Raw genomic sequence first — 18,477 nt, forward strand, 5'->3', positions numbered from 1 at the left:
TGAAAAACTAACTGAAACTCTTAAAACAACAAGGCACAGAAGTTAACAAGGAAGACAGCCAAAGATTTTGTGCAGGAGGAGTCAAGTCAGATTAAAAGAAATATGTGTTTTTTCATCCCCAGAGATGCTCTGAAAGGCACCCTCTGACAGACTGGCCAGTAGGGAAGCAATAAAGAGGAGGCAGGAAGGTGAATTGAGGGCCTCAAAAGATAGGATGTGTAGAGACATATGTCATTGTGTTGACTGTGTTGTCTTTTGAGTTTTGGGCTGGAGAAAGACATTTGATTCTGGGAACTACTAAGGAAGGTATTTTGACTTTAAAGTACAGGCCTAAGGATTTGATACTTTGGAAAAGAGGTTCTGCTTTTGTCTCCACAGGATGAGAGGATGAGAACCTGTGGACTCACTGCAAATTTATGCGGTTTGAATTACCGAGACTCCCTGAAATGCTGATGTAAAATATCCCACAAGAATGCAGCGCCCCCACTCAGCAGGAAGTAGCCAGACAGGTTGACAATGCCCAAATTCCCTAAAAGATTGTTAAAGTGGGGCCCCTTCAATGGTTCTGGAGCAGGAGCAGTGAGCCTGCTTCCCTGAGTTCTGCTCCACTCCATGCAGCAGTTTGGACCCAGAGAGAGTGTGTCTGGGGCCAGACGGCAGCTGGAGCAGAGCTTTGCTAGACATGTTGCCCTGACCCAGTGGGTGCCCTGCCTGGGGGACACCACGGCGGTGTCAGGAGTATCAGCAAACCACAGAAGATCGGCAGAAGTTCACAGACTGTGCAGACGGCTGAGACTGTCAACCAGCAGGCTGAAAGAGTCAGCAATGCTTTGGACATTCAAAATGATCTTAATGGACATATTCAATTGGGCATATTGACCTTAAACCAAAACGTGGCTCTGGTTCAGGAGCAAGTGGACTATCTTTGGACTTTTCAACAGTTAATCATGTTATGTGTGTTACTCATGGCACTGTATTGCATGCTTCTGTTACTGTTATGGAACTCAACCGTCATATGAGAGGGGTTTGGAATACTGCTTTTGTTAATTTTACCACCCAGTTAGGGCATGCTAGATGGTTACAGCGCTGGTCTGGCTCGTTGGCTGTCAGTCTTGGGATACTTGGTTTAGGGCTGTGTGTCTGTGTAGCGACTGACTGGCAATACTTTGGGGGCACCTAAGACAGGGGATATTAGAGGGCTATTCCCCATAACAGGCAAGGTATTATAAAATAAAAGAGGGGGAGTTGTTGTGATCCAGCTGCCCTCACTCCCCCTGACCAGCAGGGGAACTTCCTCGTGGTCTGTAATTGACAACGATGTTTGTGTTCTTTCTGGCCAGTGGGTCTCCACAGAAGGAGTAGAGGTATAAAAGGTTGCTGAGCAAAATAAAGGTTGCTGTTCTTCCACCTGTGCCTCAATCTCGGCACCTCCCCACCAGTCTCGGCTATCCAGGCTGCGCTGGCCGCAGCAATCAACCCAGCCCTACACAAAATACTCGAAGGAAAACTCCAACCCAAGGAAGAAAAACAAGGAGAATTGATGGTCTCATAGCAGAAATCCCAAAGAAGGGAAAAATGCTCAAATTAACATCAACAATGAATGCTAAATCAACAGGAGATAGCAATTAATATCCTTTAATATAAATGGACTCAACTCACCTATAAAAAGGCACAGGCTAACAGACTGGATACAAAACCAGAATCCATCCTCCTTCTGCACACAAGAAACACACCTCAGCCTCAAAGACAGACATCACCTCAGAGTAAAGGATTGGGAAAAAATTCCAATCCAAGAAGGTTTAGCTATCCTAATATCTAACAAAATAGACTTCAAACGAAAATCAATAAAAAGAGACAAAGAAGGACATTTCATAATAGTCACAGGAAAATTCCATCAAGAAGAAATCTCAATACTGAACATCCATGCCCCAAGTACAAGGGCACCCTCATATGTAAAAGGAGCATTTCTAAAGCTTAAACCATACATTAAACCCCACACACTAACAGTGGGAGGCTTCAACACCCCACTCTCACCACTGGACAGGTCAGTCAGACAAAAATGAACAGAGAAATAAGAGAACTAACAGATGTTATGACTCAAATGGACTTAACAGACATCTAGAGAATATTCCATCCAAAGAGAAAAGAATACACCTTCTTCTCAGCACCTCATGGAACCTTCTCAAAATTGACCACATACGTAGTAACAAAACAAACCTCAACAAATTCAAAAAATTGAAATAACCCCATGTATCTTATCAGATCATCATGGTTTAAAACTAAAGTCAACAGCAATAATAATTCCAGAAAGCACACAGAACTTGGAAATTAAACAATGCTCACCTGAATCATCAATGGGTCCAGGAAGAAACAAAGGGAGAAATTAAAGACTTCCTAAAATTCTATGAAAATGACCACACAACATACCCAAATTTATGGGACACAATGAAAGCAGTGTTAAGAGGAAAGTTAATAGCACTAAATGCCTACATAAAGAAGCTGGAAAACTCCCACACTAGTGAATTAACAGAACATTTGAAAACTTTAGAACGAAAAGAAGCAAACTCACCCAAGAGAACTCCACAGCAGGAAATATTCAAATTGAGAGCTGAAGTCAACAAAAAAGAAACAAAGAAAACAATACAAAGCATAAATGAGACAAAGAGTTGGTTCTTTGAAAAAACCAACAAGATAGAGAAACTAAGCAAATTAACCAAAAGGCAGAGAGAGACTATCAAAATTAACAAAATCAGAAATGAAAAAGGGGAATAACAACATACACAGAGGAAATCCAGAGAATCACCAGGTATTATTTCGAAAACCTGTACTCCACAAAATTGGAAAACTTAAAAGAAATGGACAACTTACTGGATAAATATCACTTGATAAAATTAAATCAAGACCAGGTAAGCAAATTAAACAGACCTATAACTGCTGAAGAAATAGGAAGTCTCTCCACCAAAAAGAAGCCCAGGACCAGACGGTTTCAGTTCAGTATTCTACAAGATTTTCATAGAAAAACTAATACCAATACTTCTCAAATTATTCCACAGAGTAGAAATAAATGGAAACAGAAACAACATGGCCAAACTCTCTATGAGTCTACAATTACCCTGATTCCCAAAGCACAGAAAGAAATTACTAAGAAAGAGAATTACACACCAATCTTACTCATGAACATTGATGCAAAAATACTCAATAAAATACTGACAAACCAAATCCAAGAACACATCAGAAAAATCATCCACCATGATCAAGTCGGCCTCATCCCCAGAGATGCAGGAACTGTTCAACAAACAAAAATCTGTCAATGTAATCCACCATATAAACAAACTGAAAATAAAAACCATGAGATCATCTCATTAGCCTTAGATAAAATACATCATCCCTTCATGATAAAGGTCTTGGAGAGAGCAGGGATACAAGCAACATACCTAAACATAATAAAGGCAATATATTGCAAGCCAACAGCCAATATCAAACTAAATGGAAACTCACAGTGATTCCACTGAAATCAGGAACAAGACAAGGTTGTCCACTCTCTCTATATCTATTCAATATAGTTCTTGAGGTCCTAGCCAGAGCAATAAGACAACAAAAGAAGATCAAGTGGATACAAATCAGAAAACAAGTCAAACTCTCACTATTTGCTGATATGATAGTTTACATAAGCGACCCCAACAATTCTACCAAGGAACTTCTACAATTCATAAACACTTTCAGTAATGTAGCAGGATACAAGATTAACTCAAAATAATCAGTAGCCCTCCTGTACATGGATGATAAAAAGGCTGAGAAAGAAATCAGAGAAACATCCCCCTTCAGAAGAGCCACAAATAGCATAAAATATCTCAGAGTAACTCTAACCAAACAAGTGGAAGACTTGTGTGACAAGAACTTTAAATCCTTAAAGAAAGAAATTGAAGAGGACACCAAAAATGGAAAGATCTCCCATGCTATTGGGTAGGTAGATTTAACACAATAAAAATCTTACCAAAAGCAATCTACAGATTCAATGCAATGCCCATCAAAATCTCAGCCAAATTCTTCACAGACCTTGAAAGAATGGTACTTCGTATGGAAAAGCAAAAAACCGAGGATAACCAAAACAATCCTGTACAATAAAAGAAATTCTGGGGGCATCACAATCCCTGACCTCGAACTCTACTACAGAGTTCCAGTACTGAAAGCAGCCTGGTATTGGCATAAGAACAGTCAAGAGGACCAGTGGAACCAAACAGAAGACCCAGGTATCAATCCACACATCTTCAAACACCAGAAAAACTCAAGTCCAAATGGACCAAACAACTCAAGAAAAAGCCAGCCACACTGAACCTTATAGAAGAGAAAGTGGGAAGTACACTTGAATACATTGACACAGAAGACCACTTCCTAAATAGAACCCCAGCAGCACAGACACTGAGAGAAACAATTAATAAATGAGACCTCCTGAAACTGAGAAGCTTCTGTAAAGCAAAGGACATGGTCAACAAGACAAAATGGCAGCCTACAAAACGGGAAAAGATATTAACCAACCCCACATCAGACAGAGTTCTGATCTCCAAAATATAAAAATAACTCAAGAAATTGGTCATCAAAAGCACAAATAATCCAATACAAAAATGGAGTACAGACCTAAACACAGAACTCTCAACAGAGGAATCTAAAATGGCTAAAAGACACTTAAGGAAATGCTCAACATCCTTAGTCATCAGAGAAATGAAAATCAAAACAACTCTGAGATTCCATCTTACACCTGTAAGAATGGCCAAGATCAAAAACACTGATGACAACTTATGCTGGAGAGGATGTGGGAAAAACGGAACACTCCTGCATTGCTGGTGGGAGTGCAAGCTGGTACAGCCCCTTTGGATGTCAGTGTGGTGATTTCTCAGAAACAACCTTCCTCAAGACCCAGCAATTCCACTTTTGGGTGTATATCCAAAGGATGCTCAATTGTGCCACAAAGACATGTGCTCAACTAGGTTCACAGCAGCTGTGTTTGTCATAGCCAGAACCTGGAAACAACCTAAATGCCACTCGACTGAAGAATGGATAAGGAAAATGTGGTACATTTGCACAATGGAGCACTACACAGCAGAAAAAAAAGGACATCTTGAATTTTGCAGGCAAATGGATGGAGCTAGAAAACATCATTTTGAGTGAGGTAACCCAGACCCAGAAAGACAATTATCACATGTACTCACACATAAGTGGATTTTAAACATAAAGAAAACCAACCCACAAATCACAATCCTAGAAAATCTAGACGACATGAGGACCCTAAGAAAGACATACATGGATCTAATCTACATGGGAAGTAGAAAAAGACAAGTAAATTGCGAGCATGGGAACCTTGTACTCTCTTCCCCCATAAGTGTCAATTTACTGTTTGATATCAAACACAATAAACATTTATTATCAGGAAGAAGTCTCATTTTATTTCTGCATGTTATTCTCAAGTACACATTTATAATGTCTCTTCACTTAAGCATTTTGTGGTATTTCACAATGTGTAAAAATGAAAGATGGAATATTTAACAGGCAATTCCATTGAAATAACTCACTTCCTTTAAGACTTTGTACCTTTTATAAAGTTTTGTCTGGAACAAATTTTCTGGCTTTGCTAAACGTTAAAGAATAATTTAAAAATTAAAACCATATGGTCCCAGTAAATAATGTAAGTACAATTCATTTTTATGTACATTATCACATTTCCTTTACCAAACTTTTATCACCTTTCAAAAGTCTGACTATTGTACTTAAGAATAAAACAAAAAAGTGTAACTCCAGACTGTGAAAAACACAAAGTTTACAAAGCACTATTTAAGTTTATTTAAATTCTTATAGATAAAATTTTCACTTAAATATGTATGTTTATATTACTTCAGGAAAAAGCAAAATTCAAGATTATCCAAGTCTTAGACATAAAGAATAGACTTTTACAGAACAGTACACTGAATAGCAACTAAAATCTGAAAGGAATAAACTCAGGTGCCAGAAGGTCTGAGCTTTGCTTGGCAACAACTGAATGCCCATGTATGGACTGTATTATGTATTTAGTACTGAGCTTAAATCTAACATATTTTAGAGAATGTCAAGCACCAATTACTTAGAGTTCTAATCCTATAAATATAACTTCTAAATATAAGTATCACTGGAACAGAAGAAAAAGTACAAAACCTGCCAGTAAAAGTAGAATAAAGTACCATAAGAGCCAAAGGAGCTGTTTATCAAGTAGGAAATTCCTTTTCTTAAATTTCCTACTTTTCTTCAAAATTCTGTAATAATCAAATCCAATGAGCTAGATCCATTTTATAATATGTCTGGTGAGCAGGAATATCTGTTTAAAATATTAATTCTCAAGTAAGAAGTAAAAATAACCAATTAACATATATGCTATCTTTAAAAAAAAAACAAGTCCTCACTAAGAAAAATAAGAAAGAAAGAAAGAAAAGAAAAGAAAAGAAAAGAAAAGAAAAGAAAAAAAAAGGGCTGGCTGAATTGGCCAACTCTATGTTCTAACAGGACTCAGTTTGTAAAGCTATGTTTTAACAGCCTCTGAGTTTTTCAGGAATTCACAGAAAAAAATACAAAGTTGGGTCTGGATCTCCTTTCCATAAAATTTAAGGTAAAATGCAAAAATTGTACTAAAACATTGTACCTGTGAAAACACTTTAGCTTCTGCTTTTTAAATATCAAAATTAAGGATAATACCATTACTTCTACCAAGGTCCTCATTTTTCCTCTAATTACCTGAAGTTTAGTTTTTGTGAATACCAAGTATACAAATAGTCCCATGTATCTCGAGATTTTCTAAGTTAATACAAATTGAATCATTTTCATTACAGATTTAATTGTCATTGGCAGGAAGGACTGTACCTAAAATTTAAACTGCATTTCAATGACAATTTTCAAAATACGCTGTATGTCACAATATATTTCTACAAGTCAGCAAAATTCAGCCTACTCTATCTAGTTCTTATTTATAGAACAAAACTGAAAGGCAATATATAAAGAATTAGAAATCAAGAAAAATCAATAATTTTCATTAAGGTTCTCTAAAATTCTGCTATATAGGAAAGAAAAGAAAATTAAAAACAAGCAAAATCAAATGTCCACTAAACAAAAATGAAAACTAAGCCCAAAGCAAGTCAATAATAAGCAGTGGTAGAGACTTAAACAGAAGTTACATTGTCAAGAATTTGAAAATATTAAGTCAAGGAAATAATTTCCATAGTTTGATAATAAGACATGTCAGAAGAATCTCTCATTTATGTTGGCAATAATTCTAATAAGTATTTTGTACCAAAGTAACTTTTCAGGTTACCAATATTAAGTTTTTTTCTTAGAAAAGTACCACCAACATGAGTTAGGTAGTCGTAAGTATTATGTAAGTAAGTTAGGTAGTAAGGTTTCAAAGACAAAAAATTCAGCGTAGAATCAGGGACTATGTTGTTAAAAGAAATTTGTTTCTCTCACATAGTAAAGTTTACAGGAAATAGGATACCCTACTGAATAAAATGTAAAGTCAAATTGAAGCGATATTGGATTTGCTTAACAAACTTACAATATTAGGTCTGAACAAGAATAACTGCTTTTAAAATGAAGTTGTTGCTTCTAAGTCAACATCCCTACAGGTTAAGATAAATTCTTAGGGCAGGTTAACTTCCTTATGATGTCGCAATATATGCTGATTCTTTTCTGAGGGTCTCCGGATTCCTTTCTTGCAGTACTCACAGCAGTGAGGATAGTCTTTGGTATGAATGGAGATAACATGTCGCTCAAAGCCTGAGGCATCTGTAGTGCTATATTCACAGTACTCACACTGATATACTTTCCGGCCACTGTGTGTCTTCATATGATTTTGAAGCTCACACTGTTGTTGAAATCCCCTTTTACATCTCTTACACTTAAATGGAACATTCACTGTGTGAACTGAGAGAATATGGTGACTTAACACAAATGGATCCGGACCCTTAAAGTCACAGTGTCTACATTGGTGCATTTTTTTTACTTTTGTCAGTAGCCGCATGCTTTCTGAGTTCTGAAGGCCTATGAAACCCTTTGCTGCACAACTCACACTTATGAGGGTAGTCTTTTGTGTGAACTGAAATTATGTGTCGCTTCAAATCACTTGAGTTTGAACTCTTATGGCTACAATGCAAACACTGGTATGTTTTGCTTTCTTGGTGCATTAGAGCATGTTGTTGCGCCTCTTCAGTATCTGAGAAAGTCAGGACACAGGTGTCATACTTCAATGGTATCTCTTTACTGTGCTTAGTTTTTATATGTGTTTTCAGGTTAGAAGAGTCTGCAGACCTGTACTCACAATACTGGCATCCATAAGGTTTCTCTCCAGTATGAATTCGTATGTGCTTTTTGAGCTCTGATGGGTGACGAAAACCTTTACCACACTCTACACAAATATGAGGAAATTTCTTGGTGTGGACTGCCAAAAGGTGGCGATTCAATAATGGCTGTTCATATGTTTTATATTCACAGAACTTACACTTGTACGTTTTGCTGGCTTCTTTTTCTCCATGCATTGTTTGCTGAGAACACAAAGCCCCAGCATGAGACAAATGGTTCCCAGACTCATCACATTCTGTGTCCTTTCCTGTCTTACTGGCCAGCTTGTGGCTCTCCATGTGATTATGAAAACATCTTCTTCTTGGTACTGTAATCACAGTCAGTACAGTGGTATTTTTTTATTAGCAAGGTGTTCAGGATGGTTTTTCACATGACTTTTCAAGAAACTTTTTGACTTAAATTTCTTTCCACAAAACACGCAAGGGTAGACAGCTAAGGGTTGTCCATCAGGACCAACAATTATTGCTAAGAAATGGAAAGAAACAAAGAAAAATAATCAAACCTCACACTTTTAGTTTCTTCATTAAGCCTAAAGTATGTTTCCTGGAATGTACAATTTTTTTAACATTCTTTTCACCACTTTCAACATACATATTGCAATCATAAGAAAGAACTGGATCCAATATGATGGGATGAATTTCATTTTTTTCCAGTTTTTTTTAAAGGAAGCTTCAAAGAAGCCTTAAATTACAGTCCTACTCAAAATAATTTGTAAGTAAAGTTAACCGTTTAATTTAGTTATTATAACCCAAACTTTCAATAATCAATGACATTCTTCAACAACACCCACAAATTTAAATATGTAAAGCTGTGTTCTCCCTATATACATGTCCCCAAAACCATCCACGAAAGGAATACATTCTGTAAACAATTAAAAGTGCTTTCCTGTTTCCCTAAGAGAAGTCCTTTTAAATTTTAAATGCTCTGCTGGTAGTAAAGGTCTGTGACCAAGGTATTGAAGGGAGGGAGGCAGAAGGATAACAAATTCATTGCCAGCTTGAGCTCCAAAGGAAGAATTTGCCTTCAAACAAAACACAGAAATAAAAGCCCATAAAAACTCGATTATTTTATCTTCCCATTAAATAAACTAACAGTCAAGTAACATGATTCATGTCAATAATGACAAATACTTTGAGTAAGGTGGATTGCCATTAGTTTGCAGTCAGTCTTGGCTAAAGTACGAGACCCCACCAAAATAGAGTACCACAGCTTATAGGTATCTTTTCTGTTCAAACAAAATAACCAGAGAGTTAAGTTCCTTTTTCTTAACATCTGATATATAGTCTGTCAGTAAAACTATCAATGAATGGAAACTTTTATTTTCAAATTTAATGCATCAAAGCCATCTGGGATCAGGCAGTCAAAAAACCATCATTACACTTTTGTGGATATACAACAGCATTTCCTCATATAGTCTGCAGAACACCCTACACCATGGAATCTTTTTTCTATCTTACCAGGTGGATACTGCCTGGATTTATTTATTTATTTATTTATTTATTTATTTATTTTTATTTTTTTTGTATATTCATTTAAATTTCTTTTCTTTTTTTTTATTCTTTTTTACTTAAAATTTCCAACTGCTCCCCGTTTCCCATTTCCCTCCCCCTCCTCCCACATATTGCCCCCTCCCCCTGCTCTCCTCCCCCTATCCCCACTCCACTTCTCCTCCCCTTAGTCCACTCCCCCTCCCTCTTGATACTGAAGAGCAGTCCAAATTCCCTTCTCTACAGGAAGACCAAGGTCCTCCCACTTCTATCTAGGTCCAGGAAGGTGAGCATCCAAACAGTCTACGCTCCCACAAAGCCAGTTCATGTATTAGGATCGAAACCTAGTGCCATTGTCCTTGGCTTCTCATCAGCCTTCATTGTCTGCCTTGTTCAGAGAGTCCAGTTTCAACCCACGCTTATTCAGTCCCAGTCCAGCTGGCCTTGGAGAGCTCCCAATAGATCAGTTCCACTGTCACAGTGGGTGGGTGCACCACTCGTGGTCCTGATTTCCTTGCTCATGTTCTCCCTCCTTCTGCTCCTCATTTGGACCTTAAGAGCTCAGACGGTTGATCCAAATTGGGTCTCTGTCTCTCTCTCGATCCATCACCAGATGAAAGTTCCTGTGCCATTCTCCTTGGCCTCTCGTCAGCTCTCATTGACCAACACATTCAGAGAGTCCAGTTTTATCCTGTGTTTTTTTTAGTAGCAGTCCCAATAGATCGGCCCCCCTGTCTCAGTGGTTGGGTGCACCCCTCATGGTCCTGTCTTCCTTGTTCATGTTCTCTCTCCTTCTGCTCCTCATTATAACCTTGGGAGCTCAGTCCGGTGCTCCAGTGTGGGTCTCTGGCTCTATCTCCATCCATCGCTAGATGAAGGTTCTATGGCGATATGCAAGATATTCATCAGTATGATTATAGGATAGGTACATTTCAGGTTCCCTATCCTCAGGTGCCCCAATGAACTAACTGGGGACATTGCCCTGGCCTTCTGGTAGCCATTCCAGGTTCAAGTCTCTTGCCAACCCTTAGGTGGCTCCCTTAACTAAGGTATGAGTTTCCCTGCTCCCCCATCCAACCTTCCTTTACCCCCAATCACCCCGATTCCCCCAGTTCCCCTCATCCTCTCCTTCACACTTTTCTCTCCCCATCACCCCTCATCCCCATCCCACCCCACCCCCCAAGATTCCCATTTTTTGCCCAACAATCTTGTCTATTTCCCATAGCTGGGAGGATATCTATATGTTTTTCCTTGGGTTTACCCTCTTGTTTAGCTTCTTTAGGATCACAAATTATAGACTCAGTGGCCCCTATCCATGGCTAGAAACAAATTATGAGTGAGTACATCCCATGATCTTCTTTTTGGGTCTGGGTTACCTCACTCAGGATCGTATTTTCTATTTCCATCCATTTGCATGCAAAATTCGAGAAGTCATTGTTTTTTACTGCAGAGTAGTACTCTAATGTATATATATTCCACACTTTCTTCATCCATTCTTCCATTGAAGGGTATCTAGGTTGCTTCCAGGTTCTGGCTATTACAAATAATGCTGCTATGAACATAGTTGGACAAATGCTTTTGTCATATGCTAGGGCATCTCTTGGGTATATTCCCAAGAGTGCTATTGCTGGGTCCAGGGGTAGGTTGATCCCAATTTTTCTGCAAACCGCCACACTGATTTCCAAAGTGGTTGCACAAGTTTGCAGTCCCACCAGCAATGGATGAGGGTACCCCTTTCTCCACAACCTCTCCAGCAAAGGCTATCCTTGGTGTTTTTGATTTTAGCCATTCTGACAGGTCTAAGATGATATCTCAAAGTTGTTTGATTTGCATTTCTCTGATCGCTAAGGAGGTTGAGCATGACCTTAAGTATCTTTTGGCCATTTTAACTTCTTCTAGTGAGAATTCTCTGTTCAGTTCAGTGCCCCATTTTTTAATTGGGTTAATTATCCTTTTAAAGTCTAGTTTCTTGAGTTCTTTATATATTTTGGAGATCAGACCTTTGTCTGTAGCGGGGTAGGTGAAGATCTTCTCCCAGTCAGTAGGCTGCCTTTTTGTCTTAATGACAGTGTCCTTTGCTTTACAGAAGCTTCTCAGTTTCAGGAGGTCCCATTTATTCAATGTTGCCCTTAATGTCTGTGCTGCTGGGGTTATACATAGGAAGCGATCTCCTGTGCCCATATGTTGTAGGGTACTTCCCATTTTCTCTTCTATCAGGTTCAGTGTGTTCAGATTGATATTGAGGTCTTTGATCCATTTGGACGTGAGTTTTGTGCATGGTGATAGATATGGGTCTATTTTCATTCTTCTACAGGTTGACATCCAATTGTGCCAGCACCATTTGTTGAAGATGCTTTCTTTCTTCCATTGTATACTTTTAGCTCCTTTATCGAAAATTAGTTGTTCATAGGTTTGTGGGTTAAAATCCGGGTCTTCTATACGATTCCATTGGTCGACTGCTCTGTTTTTATGCCAGTACCACGCTGTTTTCATTACTGTAGCTCTGTAATAGAGTTTGAAGTCATGGATGGTAATGCGTCCAGTAGTTCCTTTATTATATAAGATTGTTTTGGCTATCCTGGGTTTTTTGTTTCTCCATATAAAGTTGATTATTGTCCTTTCAAGATCTGTGAAGAATTTTGATGGGATTTTAATGGGGATTGCATTGAATCTATAAATTGCCCTTGGTAGAATTGCCATTTTTACTATGTTGATCCTCCCAATCCAGGAGCAAGGGAGACCCTTCCATTTTCTGGTATCCTCTTCAATTTCTTTCTTCAATGCCTTAAAGTTCTTGTCAAATAGATCTTTCACTTCCTTGGTAAGAGTTACCCCAAGATATTTTATGCTTTTTGTGGCTATCGTGAAAGGTGATGATTCTCTTATTTCCCTCTCTGCTTCCATATCCTTTGTGTATAAGAGGGCGACTGATTTTTTGGAGTTGATCTTGTATCCTGCCACATTACTAAAGGCGTTTATCAGCTGTAGGAGTTCTTTGGTGGAGTTTTTGGGGTCGCTCATGTACACTATCATATCATCTGCAAATAATGCAAGTTTAACTTCTTCCTTTCCAATTTGAATCCCCTTTATCCCCTTATGTTGTCTTATTGCTATTGCTAAAACTTCGAGAACTATATTGAAGAGGTATGGAGAGAGTGGACAGCCTTGGCGTGTTCCTGATTTTAGTGGGATGGCTTTAAGTTTCTCTCCATTTAATTTGATATTAGCTGTCGGCTTGCTGTATATAGCTTTAATTAAATTTAGGTATGACCCTTGTATCCCTAATCTCTCCAAGACTTTTATCATAAAGGGATGTTGAATTTTGTCAAATGCTTTATCAGTGTCTACTGAAATGATCATATGGTTTTTTTCTTTCAGTTTATTTATATGATGGATCACATTGATAGACTTGCGTATGTTAAACCAGCCCTGCATCTCTGGTATAAAGCCTACTTGATCATAATGGATAATTTTTCTAATGTGTTCTTGGATTCGGTTTGCCAGAATTTTGTTGAGGATTTTTGCGTCGATGTTCATGAGTGAGATTGGCCTGTAATTTTCTTTCTTGGTTGGGTCTTTGTGTGGTTTTGGTATCAGAGTTACTGTATCTTCATAAAAGGAATTTGGCAATGACTCTTCTGTTTCTATATTGTGAAATACCTTAAGGAGTATAGGTATTAGGTCTTCTTGGAAGTTCTGGTAGAATTCCGCATTGAAACCATTTGGTCCGGGACTTTTTTTGGAAGGGAGGTTTTTGATAACAGCTTCTAATTCTTCATGACTAACAGGTCTGTTTAGGTTGTTCACCTGGTCCTGGTTTAACTTTGGTATATGGTATTTATCTAAAAAAGCATCCATTTCTTTTACATTTTCCAGTTTTGTGGCATACAGGCTTTTGTAGTAAGATCTAATGATTCTCTGAATTTCCTCTGTGTCTGTGGTTATGTCTCCCTTTTCATTTCTGATCTTATTAATTTGCAAATTCTCTCTCTGCCGTTTGATTAGTTTGGATAGGGGTTTATCAATCTTGTTGATTTTCTCCAGGAACCAGCTTTTTGATTTATTGATTCTTTCAATTGTTTTCTGTGTCTCTATTTTGTTGATTTCAGCCCTCAGTTTGATTATTTCTAGTCTTCTACCCCTTGTAGGTGAGTCTGCTTCTTTTTTTTTCTAGAGCTTTCAGGTGGGCTGTTAAATCTCCAATGTGTGCTTTCTCTGTTTTCTTTAAGTGGGCAGTTAGTGCTATGAACTTTCCTCTCAGGACTGCTTTCATAGTGTCCCATAGGTTTGAGTATGTTGTTTCTTTATTTTCATTGTCTTCAAGGAAGACTTTAATTTCTTTCTTTATTTCTTCCTTAATCCAGGTATGGTTCAGTAGTTGACTATTCAGTTTCCATGAGTTTGTAGGCTTTCTGGGGGTAGCATTGTTGCTGAATTCTAGCTTTAATCCATGGTGATCTGATAAGATACAGGTGGTTATTAGTATTTTTTTTTAACTTTGAATGTTTGCTTTGTTACCGAGTATGTGGTCGATTTTTGAGAAGGTTCCATGACCTGCAGAGAAGAAGGTATATTCTTTCCTATTTGGGTGGAATATTCTATAGATGTCTGTTAAGTCCATTTGATTCATTACCTCCATTAATTCTCTTATTTCTCTGTTAGGTTTCTGTCTGATTGACCTGTCCATTGGTGAGAGAGGAGTATTAAAGTCTCCTACTATTAATGTGTGCGGTTTGATGGCTGCCTTGAGTTTTAATAATGTTTCTTTTACGTACGTGGGTGCTTTTATATTAGGGGCATAGATATTCAGGATTGAGATTTCATCCTGATGAATTGTTCCTGTTATGAGTAGAAAATGTCCCTCTCCATCTCTTCTGATTGATTTAAGTTTGAAGTCAACTTTGTTAGAAATTAGTATGGCCACACCTGCTTGTTTCCTAGGTCCATTTACTTGATAAGCCTTATCCCAGCCCTTTACTCTGAGGAGGTGCCTGTCTTTGTGGTTGAGGTGTGTTTCTTGTAAACAGCAGAATGTTGGATCCTGTTTTCGTATCCAATCTCTTAGTCTGTGCCTTTGTATAGGTGAGTTGAGTCCATTGACATTAAGTGATATTAATGACCAGTGGTTGTTAACTCCGGTCATTTTTTTTAGTAGTAGATTTTGTGTGTTTCCCTTCTTTGAGATGTGCTGGGCAAAGGGTCTCTAGATGTCTGAGTTACTGTGGTCATTGTTGGACTCCTTGATTAGTGATTTTCCTTCTATTACTTTCTGTAAGGCTGGATTTGTGGCTACGTATTGTTTAAATTTGTTTTTATCCTGGAAAATTTTGTTTTCTCCATTTATAGTGAACGAAAGCTTGGCTGGGTATAGTAGTCTGGGCTTGCATCCATGGTCTCTTAGTTTCTGCAGTACATCTATCCAGGACCTTCTGGCTTTCATGGTTTCCATAGAGAAGTCAGGTGTAAGTCTGATAGGTTTACCTTCATAAGTAACTTGGCCTTTTTCTTTTGCTGCTCTTAGTATTCTTTCTTTATTCTGTATGCTTTGTGTTTTGATTATTATATGGCGAGAGGATGTTTTTTTTTTTTGATCCAGCCTATTTGGGGTTCTTTATGCTTCTTGAACCTTCATAGGTATATCTTTCTTTAGGTTGGGAAAGTTTTCTTCTATAATTTTATTAAATATATTTTCTGGACCTTTGAGATGCGCTTCTTCTCCTTCTATTCCTATTATTTTTAGGTTTGGTCTTTTTATTGTGTCCCATATTTCCTGAATGTTTTATGATGAGAATTTGTTGGCCTTGCTGTTTTCTTTGATCAGCGTGTTTATTTTCTCTATGGTATCTTCAGAATCTGAGATTCTTTCTTCTATCTCTTGTATTCTGTTGGTTATGCTTGCTTCTGTAGTCTCTATTCGTTTACCTAGATTTTCCCTGTCCAGCTGGCCTTCTGTTTGTGTTTTCTTCTTTGCCTCCATTTCAGTTTTTAAGTCTTGAACTGTTTCCATTATTTGTTTGATTGTTTTTCCTTGGTTTCCTAGGGTATCACTCACTGATCTACTCAATTCTTCAAACTTTCTGTTATACTTCTCCTCCATTTCTATAAGGGCATTTTTTACATGCTGTTTAAGGACGTCAATCACTTTCATAAAGTCAATTTTATCTACTTCTTCATGACTAAGGTGTTCATGTCCTCCTGTTGTGAGGTCGCTGGGTTCTGGTGGTTTCATATAGTTTTTCAGATTGTTGGGTGAATTCTTGCATTGGCGCCTGCCCATCTCTTTCTCCGAATGCTCCCCTCTGGATCTTCTTTTACCGGATCAGGTCTCCTTGCCTACTGATGTACTTTCCCAGTGATGGCACCCTGCAGTGATAGCTCTCTTGATGCTCCAGTGATATCTCTCCTGGTACCAATATCAGCTCTCCGTGCCCAAAGACGGCTCTCCTGGTACCCAGATTAGCTCTCCCACTGATGGCTCTCCTGGTGCCAAGACAGACTGGGCTGGATTGTGTTAAGTGCCCAAAGAGGAAAGGGGTCAGAAGGAAGAAAGGTTCTGGATGCAAACTGGGTGGGACAAGAAGAGAGAGGCAGTATGCAGGGTGTAGAGCCCCTGCAGGGAGCCCAGGGAGTATAGGGTGGGGGATGAGGAACTTCAGAGTTCCCTGTCCAGTGCTGCTTCCGCCGTCGCTGGTCAGGTCACAAACTCACCCCACTGCTGTCTCTCCTGGTGCCTAGATCAGATCTCCGTGCAGGTTGGGTAGTTTGTAAACAAAGGCCTTACCTTGCTTGGTGCAGGCAGGCTGGAGACACAAAGGAAGTCTCGCCTGCCTACTTGCCGTGAGGATTTGCCCCCAGCGCCAGACAGACTGGGCTGGATGGTGTTATGTGCCCAAAGAGGAAAGGGGGCAGAAGGAAGAAGGGTTCTGGATGCAAACTGGGTGGGACAAGAAGAGAGAGGCAGTATGCAGGGTGTAGAGCCCCTGCAGGGAGCCCAGGTAGTATAGGGTGGGGTATGAAGAACTTCAGAGTTCCCTGTCCAGGGCTGCTTCCGCCGCCGGTCAGGTCACAAACTCACCTAGTGCCTGGATTTAGGTCTTCTCTGTTTCTTTGGTTTTCGTTTAGGTAGCGTGTCAAGGTCACGTGACTCATCTAGGTGCAAGACAGCACTTGCAGTGACATTCTGGTTTTCAGCTTCATCAGAATTATTACCTAACAATGGACATCAAAAACATACAAATTACAAAACTAGGGAATCTTTATTAACTACTACAATGAAATGTAAAACCTGATACCCAATTATAACAGAAACTTCTGTTTTATGTAATGCATTTATGAGTACATTTAGTTGACAACCATGGAGAAAATACCTAACATATGCATCTAACAGTCTGTGAAAACTGTAAAGACACAAGCCAATAGAAGAGAAAAGAAAACAAACTCCAAGTAGAAATTCTCTGTACTTTTAATTAGGTAAAAATTAAAGTAAAATTTGAACTATATAAGTTCTCCATACTTTTTAAATCACTGACTGCATTACTTTATATTTGTGAAATCTTAAGACCTCAGAAACCATTTCTCCATAAAGAGATAATAGACTAGAGAGATAGCTTAGTTGATAAAGTAATTACATGAGGATTTGTACTTGAACCCTACACACCCTGTTAAAAAAAGCAAACAAAACAAAAAAGGGATGAATATAAAGGTGCATATTTATAATCTCATCATGAAAAAGGCAGAGACATGTGGTCCTGGCAGGCCAGCCAATCAGTCTGTTCAAGCCAAATAAGAGACTCTCACTCAAAAATCAAGGTCTCTAAAAATTGAAACAAGGTCTCCTGAGAAACAAATACATAAGGTTATCCTTTAGCCTCGGTAGTGTAGTGAAAAGCTTGTTAAGACACAGGATGCTTTAAAGGGAGGTGAAACATTACATCCTGAAGGGAAGGTCCTTAAGCTCAGCAAGGATACAAATCAAAAGCTTCAGGAAGTCCCTGGAAACTGATTAGTCACTCAGACTGCACTCCATTATCTTCAAACATATTTAGGCAGTTAGGAAAGTAAAGAGAACTGTCAGACAAGATGGACTGCTTTGAAGAGGCTCAGATCAGCCATACTACGTGGAAGAGAGTCACTTCTTAGTTGCCTGGAAATCCACTCTACAACCTGTCAAAATGCCTACAGGTTACATGATAAATTCCAGGTTTCCAGCTTTCATTTGCCATGCTTGGGTAGGTTTTTTGACAATGTTATCGATCTGTCTTTGAACCATTTCTGTTCCTGTAGGTAACTACAGATTCCTAAAAATAACTTCAACCAACTCACTGGTTCACCATGTGGGACTTTGGTTGTATCCATACTTTGGTCTCTGTCACTGTTTCCCTATCTGGGATGACTAGACATTTCTTAACATCTCCCAAGGACTAATGTTACACAAGTGTCTCTACATACATGAGCACGTTTTTGTATCCACATTCATACACATCCCCACATAGATATACACCATACCACAAACAGGGTAAGTAAATCTGTACTAAATCTTTAAGCTGTTACTTACCATAGGCTGCTGTCCATGCACTAGGCAAGAAAGCCGACTTCATATCACTATCATCCATCTGTT

General features: G+C 38.7%; 2 pseudogenes; one reads left to right on the plus strand and one right to left on the minus strand.

Moving 5' to 3' along the window:
* Window positions 1-18,477, plus strand: part of LOC130868812 (ubiquitin-like modifier-activating enzyme 1 Y) — a 964,755-nt pseudogene that overhangs the window by 325,107 nt on the left and 621,171 nt on the right.
* Window positions 7,655-18,472, minus strand: LOC130868836 (zinc finger Y-chromosomal protein-like; annotated as a pseudogene).

The sequence above is a fragment of the Chionomys nivalis genome, chromosome Y, assembly GCF_950005125.1.
Source record: "Chionomys nivalis chromosome Y, mChiNiv1.1, whole genome shotgun sequence".
Lineage (NCBI taxonomy): Eukaryota > Metazoa > Chordata > Mammalia > Rodentia > Cricetidae > Chionomys > Chionomys nivalis.